Here is a 25,966-nt window from a genome sequence, read left to right as displayed (position 1 = left end):
ACACGCAGTCCCTGGGCCAGAAGAATTAATCAGAGGCGATTAAAATCCCCGACCAGGCCGGGGATCGAACCCAGGATCCTCTGAACCGAAGGCCTCAACGCTCACCATTCGGTAATGGCTACAAATATAAGGTACGAATAGTATAAAGTCGTACTAGAATGTTCGTATTCTAAATTATACAGTACCGTATATATTCAGATAAACTTGGTACTCAATGAGGAACGACTGAATGTGCCAATTTGTTTTAAAGGCCTCCCACGGACTTGCGTGTAGATAATCACTATTACTGAACGGAATATAGTGTCTTCTTCTTGGCCACCCTCCTAATTATCTGGCGTCGGGACTAACGAGGATTAGACTCAGTTTTACGACTGGATGCTCTTCTTGACGCCATCCTATGTGGTGGTGGTGGTGGTGATTATTGTTTTAAGAGGAAGTACAACTAGGCAACCATCCTCTATATAACACTAATCAGAGAGAAAAATGGAAGGGGTCCGACACTTCGAAAAATGAAGATATCGGCCAAAGGAAGACAAGGGCCACGCAAACCTAATAGCGTCGGGGTCGGAAATGAACAAGAGTTGACCAAGAGAGGTCGGATAGGATAGATGAATGTGAGCCATCCTATGTGCAGGAATATATTCACTAATGCGTGTTTCGGTGGTGGATGGTAGTGTGATATGTAATATACATGAAGATATGTATTCAGACTATCATATCCAGTCCCCGAGCTAGGAGAACTGACAAAACGAGGTTAAAATTCCCTGCGCGGCCGGGAATCACCCCGGGACCTTATGAGCCAAAGGCTACTACGATGACCATTCAGCCAAGGAGCCGGGCGAAGGGTAAATCTATTCCTTCGTTCAGGCCGCCTTCGATACTCATAACTCCTTCACGGTGTCTCTCCCTTGGTTCATTCCATCTCGAAGGATTTCCGTCGTTGATCCTCAGTGTAAGTTCCCCTACTCTCTTCGGTACTTGTATCCTGATTTTGGCACTTCGGGGATCCTCCTTCCGATTTCACATTGATGGTATGTACGGTCTCATGGTGTCTTTGTCTAACATGTCCCCCGTTTGTCGTCTGGTCCAGCTGACGCACAATATGCTCAGCTTCTACTGCGGTCTTAACGTTGGCTGAGATAAGTATTTACTAGTATACGTAACTGTAATTATTGCGGACTAAGATTTGGATATGAGTCGAGAAAAAGAGTGCACCAAGTGCTAGGGCTACGGGCAACGGCCTGAATGAAGCATTTGTCCGGCATGAAAATGAGAAACCATAGGAAACCTTTCTCAGGGCTGCTGACTGTTCGATCCTACCATATCTCGAATGCCAGCTTCACAGCGACATGACCCGTAATGAGCAACTAACTCGCATGGTCAAACTTATCACTGTATTCATGCAAAAATATGGAAGCGGGATCATCCACAGGGAAGAGAGGAAGAATTAGATTGCATAACATACAAATCCATTCTAGTGAATGTTCAATGTTTTTATTTTGCAAAATTAATTGAAAATTACATTTTTAAAACAGGTACATTTTAAGATAAGGTATATTTTTGTATTAAGCTAATAAATGTGTATACAATATGGCCATAAAATTAAGACATATTTCTTTATTAAAGCGTAATGTTAGAAAAGGCTATGTTGCTAGATTTTCGACCTACTTATTACGCGTTAAAACATTAAAATATGTGGTACGTTGTCTGCGTGCCACAGAATTCGTGTTCGCATGTCACCTAGTGGTACGCGTCATAGGTTCACCATCCCAGGCCTAGGAAGAAGTACTTCGAAGACATCAAGAAGAAACTTGGATGTGACAATTACATGAAACTGAAAAGGACAACAAATGATAAGAGAGTGGTTGCTTCGACAAGGTCTTTAGGATATGAATGAACCCCACGAACAGTCGTCGTCATCGGCGTCAATGATAAAGGCGCTGTTGTTGCAGCTATACATAAAAGTTGCGGGCAACTGACTCGTGCTCGTACTCTTAATGGAAGGAAGGAAGGAAGGAAGGAAGGAAGGAAGGAAGGAAGGAAGGAAGGAAGGAAGGAAGGACATAATCTAAATGTTGGGCATTAGTTGGCTTTTGGAGCGAAATGAATTATAAAATCAACACTCAAAATTACTTCTAGTTTGGGAGAGAGCTAATGTCCCCCCTAAAATTTGTTCGTACGCGAAATTCACTATTTGCTGGGAACCTGACTAAAATTCGCTGAACATTCTGGATTCTACCCAATTAATGCCACAATCACGAACGCAATTCCCTGTAACGTTAAAAAATTGCAACATAAAATTATATTTCACAAAATAAGCAAGTAGCGTATAGAATATACCCATACGTACTTCAGAGAATACGCCACATTTTCCAAGGTCATTCGTCGAGTTCCCCATCACGTAAGAACACGATACGATACCTGCAAAATGTCGATCATTGATCAGCCCAATAATCTGAATTCAGATGGAATTCGAGTCGGATAAAATTCAAGATTTCCTAGCTCGAAGTAATTCATTAGGTCGACAAGCAATAAGAATTAAGTAATAGTCTGGATACATCTACAACAACACACTTTCTCCAATTGACCAGGCTGAGTGGCTCAGATGGTTAAAGCGCTGGCCTTCTAACCCCAACTTGGCAGGTTCTATCCTGGCTCAGTCCGGTGGTATTTGAAGGTGCTCAAATACGTCAGCCTCGTGTCGGTACTTTTACTGGCACGTGCAAGAACTTCTGCGGGACAAAAGCCCGATCAAAAGTAGTTAGTGCCGAAAAAACATTATTATTTCTCCAACTGGTGAACAATTTTTCATATCTTATTATTTAAATTCGATATTCTTGTTGTTAAGAATGCGGCTGATTCTAAATCAAACGCAAATAACGGAACACTAGATCACAACATAATCCTTCTCTCGGAAATGATTTATTACGATGTAAACAAAGAAATTTTTGTTCAACTAAAACATTCAAACCGAACATGGTCGGTACACTGTTAGTGGAAAAATGGCGTATGGCTTTTAGTGCCGGGAGTGTCCGAGGACAAGTTCGGCTCGCCAGTTGCAGTTCTTTTGATTTGACACCCGCAGGCGACCTGCGCGTCGTGATGTGGATGAAATGATTATGATGATGACGGCACATACACCCAGACCCCGTGCCAGCGAAATTAACCAATTAAGGTTAACATTCCCGACCCTGCCGGGAATCGAACCCGGGACCCCTGTGACCAAAGGTCAGCACGCTAACCATTTAACCATGGAGCCGGACACGGTTAGTGGGAAGAATGGATCACGAAAGTACATTCATCCCACCATTGTTCAGGTCTGTATTTTCTGACCTATGACTGTACATGAGCTGAGTTCGTTCTATCTCTCTCCAGTTGCCATGGCAACCAGTGTAGCATCTCTCCTCCCTCTCCTCTAACCCCCATGCAGTGATCCCCCACCCTCCCGACCCACCCACTCCCTGTCTACCCAACCACTCAGAGAGAGAGAGAGAGAGAGAGAGAGATAGTTAGTTTCTCTATTTCAGTACTTTATCCTCTGGATTCATAACCAGCGTACAAAGCAAAGAACGAGTACATTGGAGTGGCTGGCTGAATTCAGAGGCAGAACTAGGCGAAGAAAAAAATATCTCGCTAGGATTCCAATGTAATATTTTCAATGTGAGAAAAAAATGCCCAATACTACCTCAAGTGCAGCGAGAGAACTTAACACGTGTTTGAGTTGAAGAGGCATTCAACTGTCGACGATTACAAAACAGCATTTGACACTACTGAATCAATAGTACATCTGTTACGGTAAATTTGATACATCTTGGCATTATACACAATAGCCGTATATTATTCATAATTACAAATGAAATTAGTCAATATGATAATTTTATTAAAATGTATCATGTTTGATCATATTTACGGAATATAAGAATAATCGTCATCTCTTGGTGGTAAAAATAATGGACAAATCCATGGTTATGAATGTGACCGTTGTATCAGTAAAGTTTGTGATAACTATTAAGAAATCACAAATTTTAATTTTAACTAACCTGGAAACAACATAACTATACTTGTTGAGTAACCTAACTGATGAAATTGCTTCTTGCTGCAGATTTAATAACAGTAAAAAATGAATTACATACGGTTACGGCTGTGACAGGAAAAAGGACAATACTTTTGTTTCTGTCAAGTTCAAAGCCTAATTTCTGTGATTCTTTCCTTTTGAAAGAAATCTTTATTTTTATAAATGTATGTTCTTACCGGTTTTGATATCAACAGCAGTCAGGAATAAGTAAATCTGATATATATATATATATATATATAATGTAGTGATCAATGATTACGGTTGTGACAGGAAGTTAGGGTGTGACATATAACTCAACTATACGTTATTTTCTAGCCAATGTAAGTTTATTTTTCAACATATTATTAAAACCAACGCTAGAAAGGGTTCTTTCATTGCATCGATGCGATCGATGTGCATATGCAAAGGGCAATGCAGTTCAGCAAATTGTAGGTATAAGAGTAATAAAAATCTCGAAGTGTCATGATAACATACCGTGTTTAAATAAGGCATAGATTTTTGTAAACATATGAAGAATTTTTGTATATTGACTGATTAACTTGAAAAACATTTTAGCAAATTCTAAACCATTGTTAAGTTCTTTAAAGATCAAGCACTTTACGTACCAAATGTTCATTAAAGTTTAGACATAAATTCAACGTTCAAACACAGTCTTTTATATTCTAAGCATATTTGACATGGTTTGAGACTTAAAGTTCTCAGATATTTTCATTTAATTCTGCGAATTTAAAGCACTCAGTCCTGTCAAAGGTAGACAATCACTTATCACTTATCCAGCACAATACTCCACGTACGAAAATGTTCTCCGTCGGATGGGATTTGAATAATAATAGTAATAATAATAATAATAATAATAATAAAGGCGGCAGTGGTGACAGAATTACAAACAACTTCAGTCTTCAGGGCTGCCGACAGTGGGGCTCGAACCCACCACATCCCGAATGCAAGCTAATAGCTACACAGCACGAACCGTGCAATCAACTCGCTCACTGTTCTGATATTTATGTATTTATTTATTTATTTATTTATTTATTTATTTATTTATTTATTTATTTATTTATTTATTTATTTGTCTTTCGCTCCTTCATAACTTATGTGAGGTGATGATGGGTGTTACATCATTATTTCAGAACATATATTCGCACATGTGCAGCCAGTCCCTGTTATGAATGGTGTGAAAATATCGCTCATAGGGTCGGTTGGTGCACGCATTTCAGTGGGCTTGGCAGACTGATATGTAATAGCAACGGCTGACTCAGTGAGGAAAGCAACGGGAAACTACCTCACTCCTCATTTCCCTAGTACGCCTCTTCAGTGACGCCTAAGCTATTTATGACAGCTGTTGGCAGAGCTGCAGAGGATCAAACCAGCCTTCGGGCTGAATACCCAACATACATTCGCACATCGTACGTCCCTGGTAATGTTTAGTTCCCAAAAAGTTAGGCCGTACTTCACCTCTTCAAAAACAAACTGAAATGTATACTAAAGGAGTAAGCTTTCGATTCTTTGTTGACCAACTGACCAGAATGTTACTAGTGACACGGACATAATTATATCTGTTCCTTCCTTGTTTCTATCTTGTTATTTAATTACCAAAGAACTCAGACCTCAGGAAGCGCCCTTCGGTATTTCGTGGAATGGATGAGTGAGTCAAGCCGGAAATCTCCCAGCCGGTCTGAGGACATGCGGCGGCCTTATCCTCTATTGTGCTTTTCCTCTGATGTCTTCGTGGATTTTTTGGAAAGCGAAACTAGAATGTTCGTATTCCGGCCGCACCCCGAACATTCTAGTGTTTCATCACACCAGGGATGTAAAAGCAGACACTCCGCGAACGGGAGCAGTGTTGTTGGAACAGAGCAGTGAGTGTTGAGTGTGTGTCATCGTGGTGAATTGTTGGAGCATTTGATGTAGTTGTCGCCGTTGAGTCTGTCGTAGTACTGTTGGGGAGTAGTGCTGAGAGAATGTCGTCGTGAGGAGAGTTGGAGAGTAGCTGAATTGGTGCTGTGTTGTTGTCGAGTAGTTCAATGTGTGGATCAGTCACGTGAATTGATTGCTTGAGTTATCAGCCTTCTCTGGAGTCGAGCCAGTGTACAGTCGTCGTGCTAAATGACAGTCAATAGACCGCTATGTACAGTGGCGTTGGTGCGTGTCAAATGAAAGGTGAGAGCTGTCAATCAAGATTACACAAGGGTTGCCCATTCCAGGTAAAGACCAGCAAGCTAGAGACCTCCTGTGAGGACTAGAGACTTTGTAAACAACCAATAATTAGTGAACTGTAGTAATTCGATTTGAAGTAATGTTCTGACTAGGTCATCCCAGATTACATTAGATCAATAAAATTGAAGTGTTTTATACGAAACAATATTAAGTTCTCTCATTATTCCCTTACATTGTTTTTCTTACTGTTAATATGTTATAATGTTATACAGTCAGTGTAAAACGTAGTTCTTCGTACCTGTATCTGATAACTACTAAATAAATACAATATAAAATATTGAGCATCGTTATTCATCTATTATTATTATTATTATTATTATTATTATTATTATTATTATTTTCCACTAATTGCAGGTGCAATTTAGGGATGGTGAATGGAGAAAGGGCATAGCCCCACGAAAGTGCCTCCAGCATCTATGGTACAACATAATTTGTACCAATCACGGCAGTGAGCCTGGGGGCTGATTACGCACCTCCATAAACCACTGAAATAAGCTGGGTTCGAACCCGTTAACTTGGGTTCAGAAAGCCCGAGCTTTTACCGTGTGAGCACGGTAAATAATAATAATAATAATAATAATAATAATAATAATAATAATAATAATAATAATAATAATAATAATAATAATAATAATAATAATCATTCGCACTACACTAATCAAGACTTAAACTTAACATACAAAAAGGTAATCTTGAAAACAGACAAGTATTATCCAACAGGGACCAAGAGACTGTCAACGGTGTGCAATGGAATATTACCGTATTAGTCTCAGTGAAAACTACCAGCATTGAGACAAAGATTCAAAAAACAAGATTAAGGTGGTCTGGCCACCTTATGAGAAGAGACAATGACTCCATCGACAAAAAAAAGATTACATGCAAGCAGGTTGAGGGCAAGAGGAAGCGTGGGCGACCAAAGAAAATGTGGATAGACATGGTGCGAGAAGAACCTAAATACTGAAGTAGCCCAGGAGAGACTACGATGGTATTCATTAGAAACACGATCCTGCAATGCGCGGGATAAGCTGCGGAAGAAGACTGTCAATTTACCAATTCATTCTTACAAATAGCTAGGCTGAACAAGATCCCAAATGAGGTTAGTTCTTTTCAATGCCAAAGGCACGTGACCTAAGAGGGGCCACTACAGTAGGGAGCGTGGCATGACAAGCATTCCCCAGTCGCATACCAGCCGGACATCACGGTTAGCGTGTCAATGCGCACAACAGAACGGGGGTGACAAATGATCCCCTAACACAATGCTATAAATGAAGTCAACAGAGAGAGACTTCATAATGTTCACAGTGAACTTCCTTTGAAACACGCAAATAGCTGGCTCATATTAACGTAACAGGCCTACAATATCAGAAAAGATTATTAGTGCCTGAAAATTGAGACGATGCAGTATAGGAGAGGGACTACCACCATGGTAGCTTTCCACTCTCAAGCCCGGATTAATTGTCCGGCTCCTTGGCTAAATGGTCAGCGTCGCAGTCTTCGGTTCAGAAGGAAACTCGGCTCGATTCCCTGCCGGATCGCTGAGATACACGCATCTTCATTATAGATTCGTATGCCTTTCAGCGCCATCTGTAAGCCTCTCTGAATTAGGTACGTGATTTCACGATCCTATATTTCCAACTAGCTCAGTGGCCTAATAAACCCCATATTTTGGACGAGCCTGGTTAATTCCTCTGGTTCGAGGACGGGGTGTTTCTGTGTTTGTCTCAGTACCCCTCTAGGCCTACGTAAAACACATCAACCTATAGACCGCCACAGAAATACGCATTAGTGAAGACATTACTATCCAAAAGATTGGTATCAGGAAGGGAATCTAGCCGTAAAAAGGGCGAAATCTATACGTGCGACACAGTTTGCACCCGCGACTCCACCAAGGCGAGTGAAAAAGTGGCGGGGAAAAAAAAGAAGACGTAAAAATCTGGGTACGATTCCTGGCTTTTCGACGAATTCAAGACCGTTGTAGACGACTGGTAATCAAGTGGAAAAATGGGTTAAAATCCCATTTCGGCAGTCTTAGAAGTGATCTTCCGTAGTTTCAGATTTTAAACCCAGGCATATAGCGGAACGGTACTTAATAAAATGGACGCGGCCACTTCCTTCTAAATTCTGGCTCAAGTTAATTTCAAAATACACATCGACGAAAATGATCAGACATCCGTTTGCAGATACCAAGTACATGGGGCTGATGATCAGGATGTCCCAAATCTCTGAAGGATTCCAGGGATAAAGTGTATTATTATATTTCATCCACAACGTAGCGGGATAAAAAAAGACTCAATACCTTTTATTTTTCGAGTCCATAACATAATAATAATAATAATCTATATAAATAAAATCGTAACGACCGTGTGTCTGCACATTGATTATTTTGGCGAAATTTTCGTACAGTTATCCGTTTCAGGTGTAATAATGACCATCTGTATCATTTTTAGCTTTGGTGTCTGTTTGTCTGTTTGTTTCTCTGTTTGTCTGTTTGTCTGTCCTTCTATAACTTGAAAACTACTGGATATATTTCCACCAAACTTCATATTTAGAATCCACCTGTCCTTCGGTAGGTTTTAGCCTAAATATCGTTTCTAAATCCCTGAACTGAGTGGGGATTTTTACGAAACCGAAACCGTGAGTTTGCACTCCCTCAAGTATACACAACCGAACTTAATGGAAATCTACCTGCCTTAATGAAAATTAATTTCTAAACATTTTTTTTCTCATGTGCATCGTTTCGATAACAGGATTTAATAAGGGAGATATCATTAACGGACCGTTTTTCGGTACAAATCCCAGCGGACTTAACGCAAGAGCGGGTGCGTGTAAAGCGTATTTCTTACAACTTGATAACTACTGAAGATATTTGAACCAAACTTTATATATAGCATCCATCTGTCCAAGGGTAGGTTTCCTTGGTGTCAGTTAGTTAGTTTGTTGTTTGTTCGTTTCTTTGTTTGTTTGTCTGTTGGTCTGTTTGCCTTTCTATAACTTGAAAACTTACTGGATATATTTCCACCAAACTTCATATTTAGAATCCACCTGTCCTTGGGTAGGTTTTAGGGCAAATATTGTTTCTAAATCCCTGAACTAATTGGGGGTTTATACGAAACCGAAACCGTGATTTTGCACTCCCTCAAAATATACACATCCAAACTTAATGGAAATCTGCCTGCCTTAATGGAAATTAATTTCTAAACCTTTTTTATTCATGTTCATCATTTCGATACCAGGATTAATAACGGAGATATCATTAACGGACCGTCTTTCGATACAAGTCCCACCGGACTTAACGCAAGAGCGGGTGCGCGTAAAGCGTATTTCTTACAACTTGAAAACTACTGAGATATTTGAACCAAACTTTATATTTAGCATCCACCCCTCCAAGGGTAGGTTTTAAGGCTTATACCATTTCAAATTCCCGGAATGGACTGGGGTTTTATAGGGGACCGAAATGGTGACTTTTACTCTCCCACAATGTATAAAGTACAAGACCAACCTGACTGGAAATCGATCGAACTGTTTGGAAATCCAATTCTAATTTATTTTTCTCATATGCATTTTTCAACGGGAGGATTAATAAGGGAGATAACATGAAAGGTCGGTTTTCAGGCTGTCTAGCGGACATAACCCAAAAGGTGTTATACGTGGAGCAGATACCTTATCTATCTAGATAAATCATATCGTAACGATCGTGTGTCTGTGCATTGACTATTTTGGCCAAATTTTCGTACAGCTTCCCGTTTAAGGGGTAATAATGACCACCTACATATTTTTAGCTATAATTTCCTGGAAGTCCTAAATTTTTACCCCCCCCCCTCGCCCAAAATCAAGATTGCCTCACAATCTGCCACACGACCTGAAAAATTGAAATTAAGCAAATTTATACGTTTTAACCGGTAACCTCCGGAAAACTTCCAAGATCTTTAAATATTTCACTTTTTATGCCGAATAATTTCGAAATATAGGCAATTTAATGACGGTGCAGACCTTCGTTTCGAGGTATTTCGCTGCTAAACGGTAAGTCCTATGACAAAACGGATGGCACGATCTCCGTTCAGTTTCGAGTGATCTACAACTTTGGTCCTGTGATATTTTGTCGTATCTCTCTCTCTCTCCCTTGTAGGATGGATTTGGCTGTATATTTCGATGGTTCGTAAATTTAGTGCTTTTTACACGTGTATTACTTAGTTTGACACACTTACAGGAAAGGTAGAGTCATAGAATTTGGCACGCACATTGACACGACCAATGGCTATACGCGAACCCAATTTCACGATTCTAGCTTCCACATAATTATGTTTAATATAGTGTAAAATATTAAAAATGTACCCAAATTTCACCCCATTCACATACCGTAACTCAATTGAACCCATAAATATGTGAGATACGAGAAAATGTTTTAACACCAAACATGTAGAGCGATGAAAGGGACGTCTGAGGGTTTAAACCGTTTGTTGGTATGATGTGCCGTTTAGGAGCAGTAAATCTCGAAATGAAGGTTTGCACTTTCAAACGTGCCCATGCTTATCTGTCATCTATATAAATATAATCGCAACGGCCGTCTGTCTATACATTGGCTATTTTGGCGGAATTTCCGTACAGTTATCCGTTTCAGTTGTATTAATGACCATCTGCATATTTCTTAATTTTGGCGTCTGTTTGTCGGTTTGATTGTATAAGTTTTTATAACTTGAAAACTACTGAATATATTTATACCAAACTTGATATTTAGAATCCACCTGTCCTTGTGTAGGTTTTAGGGCCAATATTATTTCTGAATACCTAAATTTACTGGGGATTTATCCGAAACCGGAACCATGATTTTGCACTTCCTCAAAATATGCACATCCGAAATTAATCGAAATCTACAATCCTTAATGGAAATCCATTTCTAAAACTTTTGTTCTCATGTGAATTTTTCGACAGGAGGATTAATAAGTGAGATATCATGAACGGTTGGTTTTGCAGGTTAAGTCCAGCGGACGTAGCCAAATTGTGTTGTACGTGGAGCAGATTCCTTATCTATCTATATAAATAGAATCGTAATGACTGTGTGTGCCTGTACATTGACTATTTCGGTGAAATTTTCGTACAGATACCCGTTTGAGGGGTAATAATGATCGTCCGCATATTTTTTGGTTTAATTTCCTGAAAGTCATAATTTTTACCCCCTCACCCAAAATCTTCAGATTGCAGCATAATCTGCCAGACAAGCAAGAAAATTGAAATTTGGCAAAATTATACGTTTCAGCCTGTAACGAACGAAAAACTTCACAGATCTTTAATTTTTTCATTTATTATCCCCGAAGAATATCGAAATATGGAAGCAATTTTAATGATGGTGCAGACCTTCGTTTCGAGGTATTTCGTGGGATAAACGGGAAGTCCTATCACATAACGGATGGCACAATCTTCATTGAATTAGGAGTGATCTTCAACCTTGGTCTTATGACTTTTTGTCGTATCTGTATCGATACGTTAGATTCGTCTCTATTTCTCGATTTTAAGTAAACTTGGACTCTTTATCTGTATAATTCATACTTTCAATCACTTACAGGAAAGATAGTATGATCAAACTCTACACGAACATTGGCCCACCCAGTACCCATATGTGAGCCAAATGCTACGTCACATAATTATCCGAAAAGTAATGCAATGTAAGATAATCTTACACAAATTTCAACCTATTCAACGTTTCTGACTCAATCTGACCCATGAATAGATAGGATACGAGAAAATATCATAGGACCAGCCATTTAGATCGCTAAATTCTGCGCCTTACGGTACAATCCTTTGTCAATATGACGTACCGTTTAGCGGCAGTTAATCTGTAAATGAAGGTCTGCAATATTGTAAACATGCATATACTTTCGTATGTCCATCTACATATATTCATTGATGTCGATTTGTAGCGATGGAGAAAGGGTGTGTCTGCTATTGTAAACAGTACTCCCTACACTGACTTTGACTGCTGGCAGTAGGGATGGGGTCCTTCTTCAACTCCTGTGTAAATGGAATTAGTAAGGAGGGCCTACCATTTTAATGAATAATTCACTCCTCGATTTGTCTCGCAGAAGGCAAGGGATCATGCAGTTTTGTTCGAAAGTCCCCTACCCAATTGTGTTTGGCTCTAGGCCAGGGTGCCCGCTATTATAAACAAATGTTCCAATCTAAAATTTGACTAGCATTAAGCATAGTGGCCTGCTATTTTCATGGAAACTCACTAATTCTGTGTGACTGGCAGTAAGCTGGCTGGCAGCAGTAAAAAGGGCCTGTCATTCTTATGATAACTGCACAACTCAATTTTGACTGGTGGTAGGGATGTTGCCTGCTATTATAATAAAAACTCCTCAACTGTAATCTGTCTGAAAGTAGGAAATGGGTCTGCCATTGTAACTAAAACTCCCCAAATCGATTGTGACCGCGCAGTAGGCAATGGGGCCTGCAATTATAATGTAAACTTGCCAACTCGATTGTGAATGGCAGTAGGCAAGTGAGCCTGCCGTTATCATCACAACTCCGCAACCCTCACTTTACATTGGAAACAACGTATGGGGACCTCCCCATGCTATTTCTCGGATAAGGTTAAGAGACATGCAATTTTAAAACAATGTCATTTACTGCACGCACAGTATTTACGTCGATATCCGTAAACAGTGTAGAATACCGTAGCGAAGCACGGGTACATTTGCTAGTAATGAATATAATAACAGTACCGGAGGTAAACCCGCCCCGTGCATTTAAAACTAGCGCCTTGTGGAAAGCCATCTAGATCAGGAATCTGAAACTCATTTTGGAAATAATGCGAACATTTCTCAACAGATGCCGCTACTATCAATTTTTGTCGCGCCCTCTGGGGTGAAGGTGAACTATTAAAGTAAAATGCAAGATAAATTTAGTGTGTTAAGGTTTCCTAAATTGGAATGTTTAGTGTTTGTTTTTTATGTTCAAAAGTTATCAACACATATTTTCCCGCCAACTTTAGGCGTTGGCCAATAGGGAATTTTGTACATTTATTTATCTACCAATCAAAATTTTGTTATATTTATTAAAGTAACCAATAAGAATAGTAGATGTGTCAGGGCCTTGGCCCAGAGTTTTCTGGAACTTTCCTCTCCGCTGTAAAAGCCGAGGGCTAGTGAGTCATGTTGTCTTAGTGATCGCTCCAGTCTAGAGCGTGTACGTAACGGAAGTAGGGGGAAAGGCTCCCTCGTCCATCTTCGGGAGGTCCACCAGCTCAAGGTAATGGCAGTTTTGGCTTAACTATGTGATAGTCTTTGAAAGCTAGCTCAAGGGGAAGGTTTCAAATCCTTAGTAATGTAACTTTTATTTTCTCTAAAGTAAATTTCAATCTTTAAATGTAAATTTCGAACTACTCGAAAGAACTAAACCGAAATCAGGGAATAGAGAGTGAGGTACCCTATTGCATTCCCTCTCAACTTGATCTTGAGGTGACTATGATTTTGTAACCATTAAAATCTGTCTTGTAATTTCTGTAACTTAAATATTTCTCTCCATCTAGTCACCTCCGTAGTATAGGCTTAGCATGTGCAACCTCGGGCCATAAGCCCAAATAGGGTTTTAAGCATTTCATGTAAATTTCAAGGAGCGCAAGTGTTCGCCTCCTCACCATTTTGATTTTCAGCCAGTAACTTTAACCTTTTGTTTTTACCAAGGCCAAGTAGAATGGGTACTCGTTACCCCTGTTACATTTAACATCATTTATTTCATTCTTAGGCAATTAGACTGTTGAGCAGTTAAGACAGTGAATACTGTTTTTTTTTTGTTAAATGTGTTGTGCCTTTGATAGGCCTGGAACTTCTAAATTTCGAAAATAACCTTCTGAAGTGTAAACTTATAGAGCGAAAACGCTCCTCTACTGATGTAAAATTTCGGAGATCCGTCTCCTTGGCTGTTGGTTAAAAGGAGCAAGAGTGCTCATGTAAGCTGAGTAATTAAGGAGCTTCAGGCTCAGGTTGTTAATTGGATATTAACTGATTATTCTGATTGTCCTAACATTATTCTGTACCTGATATACTACTTGCTTAGCAAAGTGTAAAGATCAAAATTTGAAAAGAAAGGAGATAAGGAAGAATTATAGCTCAAATTTTAAATTTTGAAAATAATCTTCTGACTCTTCTATATCCACCCATTCATGCCCACACCTTCTTTCACCTCTGTAAACCACAATATGTCCGCACCAATAATAATAATAATAATAATAATAATAATAATAATAATAATAATAATAATAATAATAATAATAATAATAATAATAATAATCTATATATTAAAAGTTTACTAAAATAGTTTTGTCCAGTTCGTCCGGCCGTTCCACTGCACCGATTTGCTTAATTTTTTCTCTCTCCGGAATTACCTGTCGGTGAATCATCACACAATGATAGGTCTCTCTAACGTCAGTCAACTCGGAGTAATCCTAATTCAAAAGCATTAAATGACTGTACTTAGCGGGTTGCATACAGTTGCGAAGCTAAAACGATTAAAACATTTGACTAGTGTCTGCAGGCAAACCTGCAATTACAACCACACTTGGTACATACATTGCTTAGTACTATCTGGAGAGAAATACTGTGTGGGCAAGACACCGCTACGGTTGGGAGTTGGGACAACGTGGCATGAAGAATATAATCGAAAAAGACCAATATCAGTATCAAATCCACAGTTTTAGGAGTCGTCGAAATGAATAGTGACATTCCGGATGCCGTTTAAGTCTCCATCGGCATTGGACGTGAAAAGGGGTGGGGAAAAAATGCCCAAAATGACCGATATTCGCCTTGAATCAACAGTTCTCGTGTTCGCTAAGCTAACTGGTGACAGTCCCAATGACAGTTGGGATCGTGTACATCATAGGTACAGCGCGACGCGTACATACATACAATTATCAATTTTTAAAATTATTTGTCTGAGGGAATCGTATATTTCTCAGACAATATGTGCTGCAACAAGGACAAACTTCCTCCCGAAACAAAATTAACTAAACCTTCAAATTAAACACACAACAATAACTATAAAACTATAAAATAGTTCGTAAAAATCAACGTCACAATAAAGAAATCTACAAATATTCACTTGACAAATAATCAACGGGTAATATAAATCCTGAAATTAAACATTTAAAAGAAAATAGCCGGGCGATGCATGGAGCAATTTCAGTTCAAGATATGTTACTTGACCTATTTATAAAGAATGGTGCGGAGCAGCACGGGTCCTTTAGTAGAAATAATAATAATAATAATAATAATAATAATAATAATAATAATAATAATAATAATAATAATAATACTCATTCAAGAAATGAGTAAGATCAGGACCTGGATACACGGGGTAATGGACCTTCCGGAAAGAGTGAGAAGTCCTGGCACAAACTGGTCCGAATTGCGAAGAACTGTATCTTCAACAAGATGAAGGAGTACTGGAAATCCAGAAAGACTGACGACGGTTACCGTGGTTCTAAGTAGCTTTAACGATATGTAAAATAATAATAATAATAATAATAATAATAATAATAATAATAATAATAATAATAATAATAATAATAATAATAATCACCGAGCGAGTTGGCCGTGCAGTTAGGCGAGCACAGTCGTGACCTTGTATTCGAGAGACAGCGGCTTCGAACCCCACTGTCGGCAGGCCTTAAGATGGTTTTCCATTTTCCTACCTTAATTAAGGCCACAGCTGCTTTCTTCTCACCCCTAGCCCTTTCCTATCCCATCGTCGCCAGAAGACCTATCTATTGGTGCAACGTACAGCCAATTGTAATAAAAAAGCATCATCATCTAATGATTAACAAGAAAAACAAACACAACACAAGAAAGGAATGACATTTCTGTCTGTTTCCCCATAACACATTTTGGCAAATATTCTTCATACATTCTTCCACGGCATCCATACTACTGTATGCCAACCTTTTCTGTTTTATCACTGATCCAACGCCGATCCACGAACATAAAAGCATTACAAACTGATGCAATCTGCTCGTGTAAACTTCACACTGAAAAAAAAAAAAAAACAGTGATCACTACCTTTAAGTGCCGTTAACTAACAACGAAGCACCGGTAGAACCGGCATCCAAAAAGAAGGTAAAAGTCTTCCGTCAGCATGAAGTATAATCAAGTAGCATAATAGCACATCATTGCAAGTAATGCATAATTATCGTTTAATTAGTCATTACGAGCTACTAAAGAGAGAACAACTGGAGGGTTCATGAAAGTGCAGATAAATTACACTCCACTAGATTTATGCTGTACAGGGTGTACCAAAACTCGACGGCAAAAATTTAGGAATGGATTCCTCACATAGAGAGAAGAAAAAGAGGTTATGACAACATGGGTCCGGAAACGTATACTTACAGATTTATTCAAACTTTGTGATACAAATTAATTTTAGTAATACTTTACATGTCCCCATGCAATAATCCAATCGTCTCATCAATAGAGGTTTGCCATTAACATCTGGGAGGCATTGTTGGTGATTCCTTGTTGGGACCCTACGTTCTTCCGAATAGGTTTACTGGACAGAACTACAAGAATTTCTTGCGTACTACATTGCCTGATTACTTGGAAGTCATGCCACTTGCATCCCGTCGACAAATGTTTTTCATGCAAGATAGTGCTCCCGCACATTTCAGTCCGCTGCCCGCAGGTACCTGAATACCCATTTTCCTGAGCGCTGGAGAGGTAGAGGAGGACCGAATGCTTGGCCATCACCACGCTCTCCTGATTTGAACCCCCTGGACTTTTACCTGTGGGGACACGTTAAGTCTCTCGTGTATGCGACTCCTGTTCCTGATGAAGCAACTTTATATGAGCGCATTGTGACATCCTCTCAGGCAGTACGCACTACACCAGGCATTTTTGATCGCGTGCGTAACTCCATGGGACGACGAGCGGAGGCTTATATTAAGCTGAAGGTCGTCACTTTGAACATTTCCTCTTATACATGCTCAAAGTGTTTCAGCTGCCGTTACAGATGTACGGTGTAAATGTACAAAAGTTTGAATAAACCTGTAAGTATACGTCTCCGGACCTATGTTGTCATAAACTTTTTATTTCTCACTATGTGAGGAATCCATTCCTAAATTTTTGCCGACGAGTTTTGCTACACTCTGTATAGCGTTCTATGCTGGTGTAATATACTGTCCTCGACACGCTCTATAACATGCAGAACACTATAAGAGAGGGGCAACAGCGACATTCGTTATTATTCAGTCGAATGAAAACAATATAATCTTCAAAAGAAACAAATATTGCATTGTGAATAGAAGGCGCTGCGCCTACAAATGACTAATTCAAGATCAAGGAGGAGAGGTGAGCCTGGCAAAGATGACAGTGTAGGATTAGATAAAAGAGCCTCGAAAGACAAGTAAAAATAAAGGAAACACGAAAGAGGAGCATTCGGCAGACGCGATGTCAGAATCCATACGTGGTTGTACTATTCGTAGCCCACGAAGGTTTCATGAACAAACTTTGTGAGAAATTAGACAACGTGAAGAAATCTGTCAAATATTTAAGATAAACACGATCCGACTCCTAGGCTAAATGGTCAGCGCAGCCGCTTTCGGTTCAGAGAGCCCCGGGTTCGATTCCCAGTCGGGCCAGAAATTTTACTCGCGAGTTTTTAATTCTTCTGGTTCGGGGACTGGACATTTGTGTTTGTTATAACACACACCTCTTCATTTGCACATCACATACAATACCATATTACTAACAAGCACAGAAACACACAATAACGAATACATCCTGTTGGCATCAGAAGGGGCGTTGACCGTAAAACTGTGCCAAATCTACGGCCGTGACGACCTCTCAAATTGGAGAAATTGTCATAAAGAGGAAGATAAGGAAGATATAAGACAAAATATTAGAATTTAAATATGTAGAATAAACTACATTCAATTACCGAAGAGAGTAAGTTACGCAAGGCTGAGGGGTGCAGAACATTTAGTGACTGATATACGTACCGTACCAGTGTAACTTCAGAATCCACAACTTCCAGGCGGTTCACTGCGATCTCAATGAAGGAGCAGGCATATTACCTCAAGAGAGAGAGATCAGCTGTAGCTTTTGATCACCAAGTAAATATTTTATTGAACTAGACAGTGGGTATAACCTATCCCCCAATGGATTTTAATCTATCCAATGGAGAAACACTCTAAAAACGTACGCATTATGTACTTAGAAAGTACAGACCAGTACCCCGTAACTTGCTATTCTGGATTCGATCACACCCTGTATCAGAAATATACATTGAGTTTCAAGAGCATAGACCAAGTTTTATCGCGCCAACAGGATAACCGATCGTTTCTACCTTTTAGTTACACAGTCCAGGATTATTCGTCGATAAACACTGGTGCTGTACAAAATAACTTTGTGTACGTAAGTCAGCTATGTTTTTTGTTTATTTGAATTTCTGTATATTTTAGGAATTTTTTACGCATAATATTTAGCCATACTCAAACATCTACAGTAGATGTAAACCAAAGATTATGCAACAAACACCGATGGAGTAGAAACTCGACTGAACTAAAAAATAAAAATTAATACGTGCGAGAGGTCTCATCATCAATCATACCGTACTACAAAAGTCAGACACTGAAATCAAAATGGAGAGTAATAATAATGTTATTGATTTTACGTCCTACTAACTACTTGTTACGGTTTTGGGAGAAGCGGAGGTGCCAGAATTTTGTCCCGCAAGAGTTCTTTGACGTGCCGGAAAATCTACCGACACTAGACTGACGTATCTGAGCACCTTCAAATACCACCGAACTGAGTCAGGCTCGAACCTGCTAAGTTGGACTCAGAAGACCAGCACTTTACCGTCCGAGCTACTCGGCCCGGCCAAAACGGAGGAAATCTATGGCTAACAATATCATTTTGGTTGATGAACAACAATAAAATTCTGATTGGTGAAGTAGCAATGAAGTGGACATCGCACTACATGCGAGTACGTGTATGAGCTCAACGAGAACAAAGATGCTGGTGGAAGCGTAGCGTCCACCTGGCGGGCATCGGCTGGCCGCGGGCCGATTGCATGCGCGAGGAGAACGAGGAGAGGCGAGGGTTCAAGGTCGCACGCAAGAATTTCACATCTTCCTTTTCCACACTGGCTGCTGCTGGACAAGCAAGCCACTTGTTCATACCATGACCCCAGTATGCCAGTTTGTCTACCTGGTGTACAGACACCCATCATGCATTCAAGCCAAAACTCGCACGCAGTTCAAATTCCAGTCAGAAATATGAAGTTTGAATAATACCTCGTAATATTAATTTTCGAATACCAACAACACAATTATTCCGGGTAAGCATAATGACGGATTTCTCGGGAATTCTCAGATGGCCGTAGTACTATTTCTAAGAAAATGAATACGACGTTTCTCTACTCCTATGCCCATTTTAAACTTATACATATTTCAGCACAGTTTACAACATTTTTTAGAGGCTCGTTCGTGTTTATGGGTGTCTTACGCGTGTACTTTTGTAACATACTGCTACCTATCAGGCAGGCTACCTGTCCGGCTCCATGACTAAATGGTCAGCGTGCTGGCCTTTCGTCACAGGGGTCCCGCGTTCGATTCCCGGCAGGGTATGGAATTTTAACCATCATTGGTTTATTTCGCTGACACAGGGGCTAGGTGTATGTGTCGTCATCATCATCATCATCATCATTCCATCCTCATCACGACGCGCAGGTCGCCTACGGGCATCAAATCGAAAGACCTACATCTGGAGATCCGAACTTGTCCTCTAACACTCCCGGCACTAAAAGCCATTACCTATCAGGACTTGGAAAAGTAGAACAACAAATTAAGAATAATTTACAAGCGCGGCTGAACGTACAGCAGAAAACCCAATTCCTATACTTTCAATCTGAAGAACATGTTGTTTAACAGATACCTCACTTCGATACAATGTTTCTTTTGTACAATATTTAATTATAATTTGTCCAATATAGAAGAAATGACAAATAATAGTTCAATTGTTCAATTTTTGTATGGACGTGGAAATCGTATAGCTACTCCGAAGACTTGAAACTTTCCTGATTCACCTGATTCCCGACCGGTTGGGAGTCAAGTTTACCACAGTTCCATACGAAGCGATATCTGTGGCTATCCTGTGATACACATACACATTCTCGAACACGAAGCATTATCCAGCGTGTTTTCGAGAGCGCCTGATATAGCATGAACTTCACGTTCATGTTTCACACAAACTTTCACATCTAATACCGTATTCAGTTACTTTACTGGAATGATCACAATGAAACGGAAGTACCGGTAAATCTGAATTACTCATAACTGAAGGAAAACATAATGCTCAGAAGCATAGCACTATTTCTAAGATAATCCGACTAAAACAATAATCACCACCACCACCACCTCACAGAGTTTTATTGTTGCAATTGCCAACTGTTGGTGACGAATTTGATGGAATAAATGGCATTCTGGACAATCCTGGACAAAAATAACCGGAATGAACCTTGTATCGGGACAGTTCTATTCAAGTGACAATTCATTTTTTACTGATACTAGCTCTCCTCGCACTGGAATTAGAAATTGGATTTGAACACTGTTGGTAACAATAGTTAAAGAGTCTCATCACATACCTCTGATCAAACTTTCAGTTGAGTTGCATCTCCCTCCTCAGTCTCTACATCAATTAGACTGTTAATTCCCGTAATCAGGGAACATCACTTGTAGTTCCAACAGATTAAGTGTTCCAGACTACATTTCCTTTCGTATGCTCCACCGTTATCTTTCATTGTCTTGCAACTTAGCACAGTTTCTCTCACATTGTGAAACAAGCATAAATTTATACATTTTTAATGATTACCAGTTTACCTTAGCGTGCTGGCCTTTGGTCGTAGGGGTCCCGGGTACGATTCCCGGCAGGGCCAGGAATTTTAACCATAATTGGTTAATTTCGCTGGCACGGAGGCTGGCTGTATGTGTCGACTTCATCATCATCATTGCATCCTCATCACGACGTGCAGGTCGCCTACGGGAGTTAAATCATCTGGTGAGCCGAACTTGTCCCCGGACATTCCCGGCAATAAAAACCATACGCCATTTCATTTCAGTTATTTCAACAGCTCAGGTAATACTGTATATTCACGTTTAAGGGCCCGGGACGCACAACTGTTTTACTTACTCTACTTCTTTTAATACTACCTGCTCCCATGATAAACTGCAGTAGCATAATTATATATAATCCATAATAAATAATTTGGGAGAAATAAGCTTTCTACAGGTGAGAAAAAAATATCTAAAATCGGCCGAGTGGTACCCGAAATTAGCCTCCACTTTCAAACTTACAAACTTTCCATCTTTATAATATTAGTATAAGCGCTCATGCCTACGGTAGGGTAACCATAGCATGAATTTTAACATCACTTTTAAGAAATTATTATTATATATGGCAAAATCCTATTATGGTCATTAGTTACATTCAAACGGGAGACATACGGCGGCAGTGAAACTTCCCATCGAATCTCAAGTGTTTATAGAACAGCAACACGCTTCTTACATCAAAACCTATCCTACCAACGATGAAGGACACATCAGTTTCATCAGCCAGAACGAGAAGTTATGCCATGTTGACACGTATGGTCAGTAGGACAATTTAATTTTCATTATTATAGCGTCCAATGTTTACAGATCGCATCACTCGTAGATAATCCTACTATACAGTGTTACGAGCGCATGCGCCTGCCAGCCCTCTGGAAGTCCCTTCGGAATCTCCTGAAAGGAATGTGTGAGTCAGACTGGTGAGTACTATATTATATTCACTGTAGTTCCGAGCAGATAGTAGTGATCATCTCGTAGGTTATTCTAAAGGTGGCCGTATTCATCTGCCCCTATTCAACAGAACTCGGGAAGAATTTTAATCGAAAGAACGAAAATGCTCGCAATTGTCATTATCGGTAAGGTTGCCACTCCTGAGACCTTAGATATTCTAACGCGTTTTGCTCTTCATCTGAGGTCTCGAAGAATGGCACTTGCCAACTGACAGGTTCAGGAAGTTATTAAATGTATTATAAGACCCGGAGGTTGACATGCACAGATTTTATACTAATGTGAAAGTATATACCAAGTTGAAGTCATCTGAAGAAAAAAAACCCGATATGATTACATTTCTCTGCCACACTTACGAGGGGATAGATCACGTGGTGCAGCAATATTCTTATCGCGCAATCATTATTTCCCTTATCGATTGTAGTAGTGGGGCTTATGGCTCAGCCAGACCATTAACGCTCAACATGTTAGCACCTACTGTAATACTCCGAACCGGTATAATAACCATAACCAACAACAATCCAATCTTTTGGGTCTTCTCTAAATTTCGTGTTTGATAAAACTCCGAACTTCATTATTATTTCTTTCCTTCCAATGTTTAGAAAATGTAGTAATGACCCTAAAAACAATCACCACCACCAATCACTGTGTTCGCGCGCGAGTGGTGCTCGGCATTTACTTCCTTCTTACCTAAGGATATGTATACGCTTACGGTGGTATGCCGACCACCTAGGTACGTCAAGGAAAACCCTTTCATTTCCAGATTGCTCTGTGAACTGGCAACAGCATTTTAAACAGCAAATGGGACGATTCGCAACCCAATGCAGTAGTCAGCATGCCCTACTATAATTCAAAAGGCTCAAAGTCGAGTCCCGGAGGTGCCTAACAAATTTCTTGGAATACTAAAGCGTTCGAGAATATCTCCTCTCTTCAAACAAAAGAAGAATTATCTACAAATTTCACCCAGTTTTCAAAATCTAAAGAGAACAGTTGGTGAACAGGGAAATACTACGCTCCATGAAGGTAGCGCAGTCTCTTTGCTGTAGGTAGCGTCTCCGTGAGTTTCGTAATAAGAACACAGAAGCTAGCTTATGCTTGGAGGGTTGCACAACTTCAACAACTCTAGATACAAGCAGATGAGAGGGTGCGGTTAGGGACGAGGTTGGAGAGGTAAACTGCTGCCGGGGTTACAAGCAATAGAGCGCTCGTAACAACTCATTTAGTAACATATAATTTATGAAGAAAACCTCTATTTGTCCAAACATTCTCTTACAAATGCTGAGAAGACATGAACGATTACACGAAAAAGTCCTTTTATCAAGACAACATGGCAGTCATTGAAGAAAGGGTGGAGGTAATTTCCGATGGAAATTAGCAAAAAAAATGCGCCTCAACCCAGGATCGAACCATCGACCTCCTGCATACCAACCCAAAACTCTATCCACTTCACCAACTGTACTGCATGGGTAATATTTGCTGACAGTGGTACTTACCGTACATGTGGTTACAGTGTTGCCATATTGGCACTCTTCAACGTCCTTTTTCTGCCTGATATACTCGCAGGACGAACTTTTGTGTGAGACTTCGTTTTATTGCTGGCATGTGAGGAGTCGCACTGCGACGCCCGAGTGCGCGAATTTCGCTTCACCATGTATACTATAGTACTCATGTATTTCGCAAGACATGTAGAATAAGCAGTTCTGACCAATGATATCTCCTGATTTATCCTGATTTTCATATCAAAATCTCCTGATTTTCGGTTTTGTAAAGTTGGCAGTTACGCTGGAATCATTTTTCAAAAGAGTGATGCATTCTTTGTGTTTGTCCACCATCGAAGGTGTGCCATCAGTAACGAAACAAACGAGTTGATAATAAGAAATCTGTGACGGAGCAGTAGTTGTCTTTTCCCGTAGTTGTGCCTGACGAAGTTAGCACTGTCAAAAATAAATATGGTACTGTTCCTTGATTATCTGTGCAACGCAAAAACACATTAACTGTGCTACAGAAGAAATATAGGTCGATTCATCGCTTACGAGAGAGAAATAACTACACTCGGACAATTTTTGGAGGATTTTATGTTTTATTTGTGCTGCTATGAGGTCAACGCGCCTGGCTTACGTGAACTTGTTTTGCTGCATTTATTAAAACAGTTCGGTATTTTTCAGGTACGCTTTCAACGAGAGCCGTTACGGCTAAAACGATACACTCCTCACCTCCGACCCAGTAAATCGACATGGACTGGGTAAGGAAAATAATACGAATAAGGGGGCGGGGTAGAGGCGAAGTTCTCGTGGCGCTCGCCAACTAAACCGAAGTCGCACAGGAACTCCCCGACTTGGAAAGGTTGAGGACCCCTGCTGTATATAATGGTAAAGTAAAAGTAAATTCTTGTTCTTGTATTCTCGAGGTGGCGCAGCTCTTAACAGGCACGTCTCCAAGGAAGGTCTCCACATACCAGCACTCCTAACAATCTTAAATATTTGGCAGTATCGGCAATCGAACACAGGCCCCGATGACGACAGCTAATGGCGCCAACCGTTACACTACGGAGGTGGACTATTTCTGATGGTGAGGGCAGGTAATCCGTCTAGAGAATGGGGAGGTACAACGCCCATCCGGAGAGTAATTTTCAATCACAGTTTTCGTTATTAGATCCCGAGTTCATTTACTAGTTCTGAATAACAACAGAGAGTGATATGAGTAAAGCAAAAACAAAACACACAGAGATAATTGGAACTAATCGCATATTGTAGGGCTTATATTCCTTATTTTTCCCCTTCAATCAATGACAGTCTCTGACCCACCACCATCCCCACTGTATTTACATATAGTAAGCAAACAACACTAATGCCCATGATGTGACCAACCCTAAAATGAAACATCAGCAATGAAAAATAATCAAACGAGTACGTAAATAATGACCTTTTCTTTTTGCTGGTGGTTTAACGTCGCACTAACACATCGAAGGTTTCAACGAAGGAAGGAGGGGGAAGGGCTAGGATCGGGAAGGTAATGGCCGTGGCCTTAATTATGGTACGGCACCAGCATTTAACTGGCGTGAAAATGGAAACCACGGAAAACAATCTTCAGGGCTGCCGACGGTGGTATTCGAACCCTCCATCTCCCGAATGCAAGCTCAAGCCTACGCAGCCCTAAACGCGCGGCCAACTCATTCGATTAAAGTACGACTGTTGTTTTCCGTGTAATAACTATAACTGTGAAAATCACGATTCAGTCGTTTAGATAGCCACCTATAATTTAATATTAAAGCCCTCACAACATTTATGGTACGTGAGTGGTGCCTGAAGACACTTTGCCATTATCTTTCACTACCAGTATACGAAATCCTTTGAAGTAGACATATTGCAAAATATTTGTACAGTGTACGGCTTAGCTATTTCTGCAACGTGCAATAAGCAGTCGCCGAACTAGATACCTGGTGTCGAGACAAGGTTTCACTTGAGTTCTTCAAACACACCTGGCAATAAGGTGCAACGGAACAGACCATTAACCGCCTCACTTGCTACCCTCTTCCTGTCGCGAGTTCCCACGCTTTTTATTAGACGTACGTTAACTTCTGACATACGATGCCAACAATTTCAGGCTCCCCGACTTCCTTCAATTTAGCTAATACTAACATCAGAACGTTTTCTTTTTCAAGTTGCTTTACGTCGCACCGACACAGATAGGTCTTATGGCGACGATAGGGTAGGAAAGGGCTAGAAGTGAAAAGGAAGCAGTCGTGGCCTTAACTAAGGTACAGCCTTAGCATTTACCTGGTGTAAAAGTGGAAAACCACGGAACACCATCTTCACAGCTGACGACAATGGGGCTCGAACCCACTATCTGCCGATGCA

The 25,966-nt window shown here is 40.1% G+C and overlaps 1 protein-coding gene across 1 annotated transcript in view; it reads right to left on the bottom strand.

Annotated features, from left to right (window-relative positions):
- The window catches only part of Chi (LIM domain-binding protein 2 Chi), a 691,542-nt gene that overhangs the window by 374,086 nt on the left and 291,490 nt on the right, over nucleotides 1-25,966 (bottom strand). The gene's annotated exons all lie outside the window — the stretch shown is intronic.

The sequence above is a fragment of the Anabrus simplex genome, chromosome 1 (genome assembly GCF_040414725.1).
Source record: "Anabrus simplex isolate iqAnaSimp1 chromosome 1, ASM4041472v1, whole genome shotgun sequence".
NCBI classification, from domain to species: Eukaryota; Metazoa; Arthropoda; class Insecta; order Orthoptera; family Tettigoniidae; genus Anabrus; species Anabrus simplex.
The sequence above is the reverse complement of the archived record's forward strand: the minus strand, read 5'-3'. Positions and strand labels throughout refer to the sequence as shown.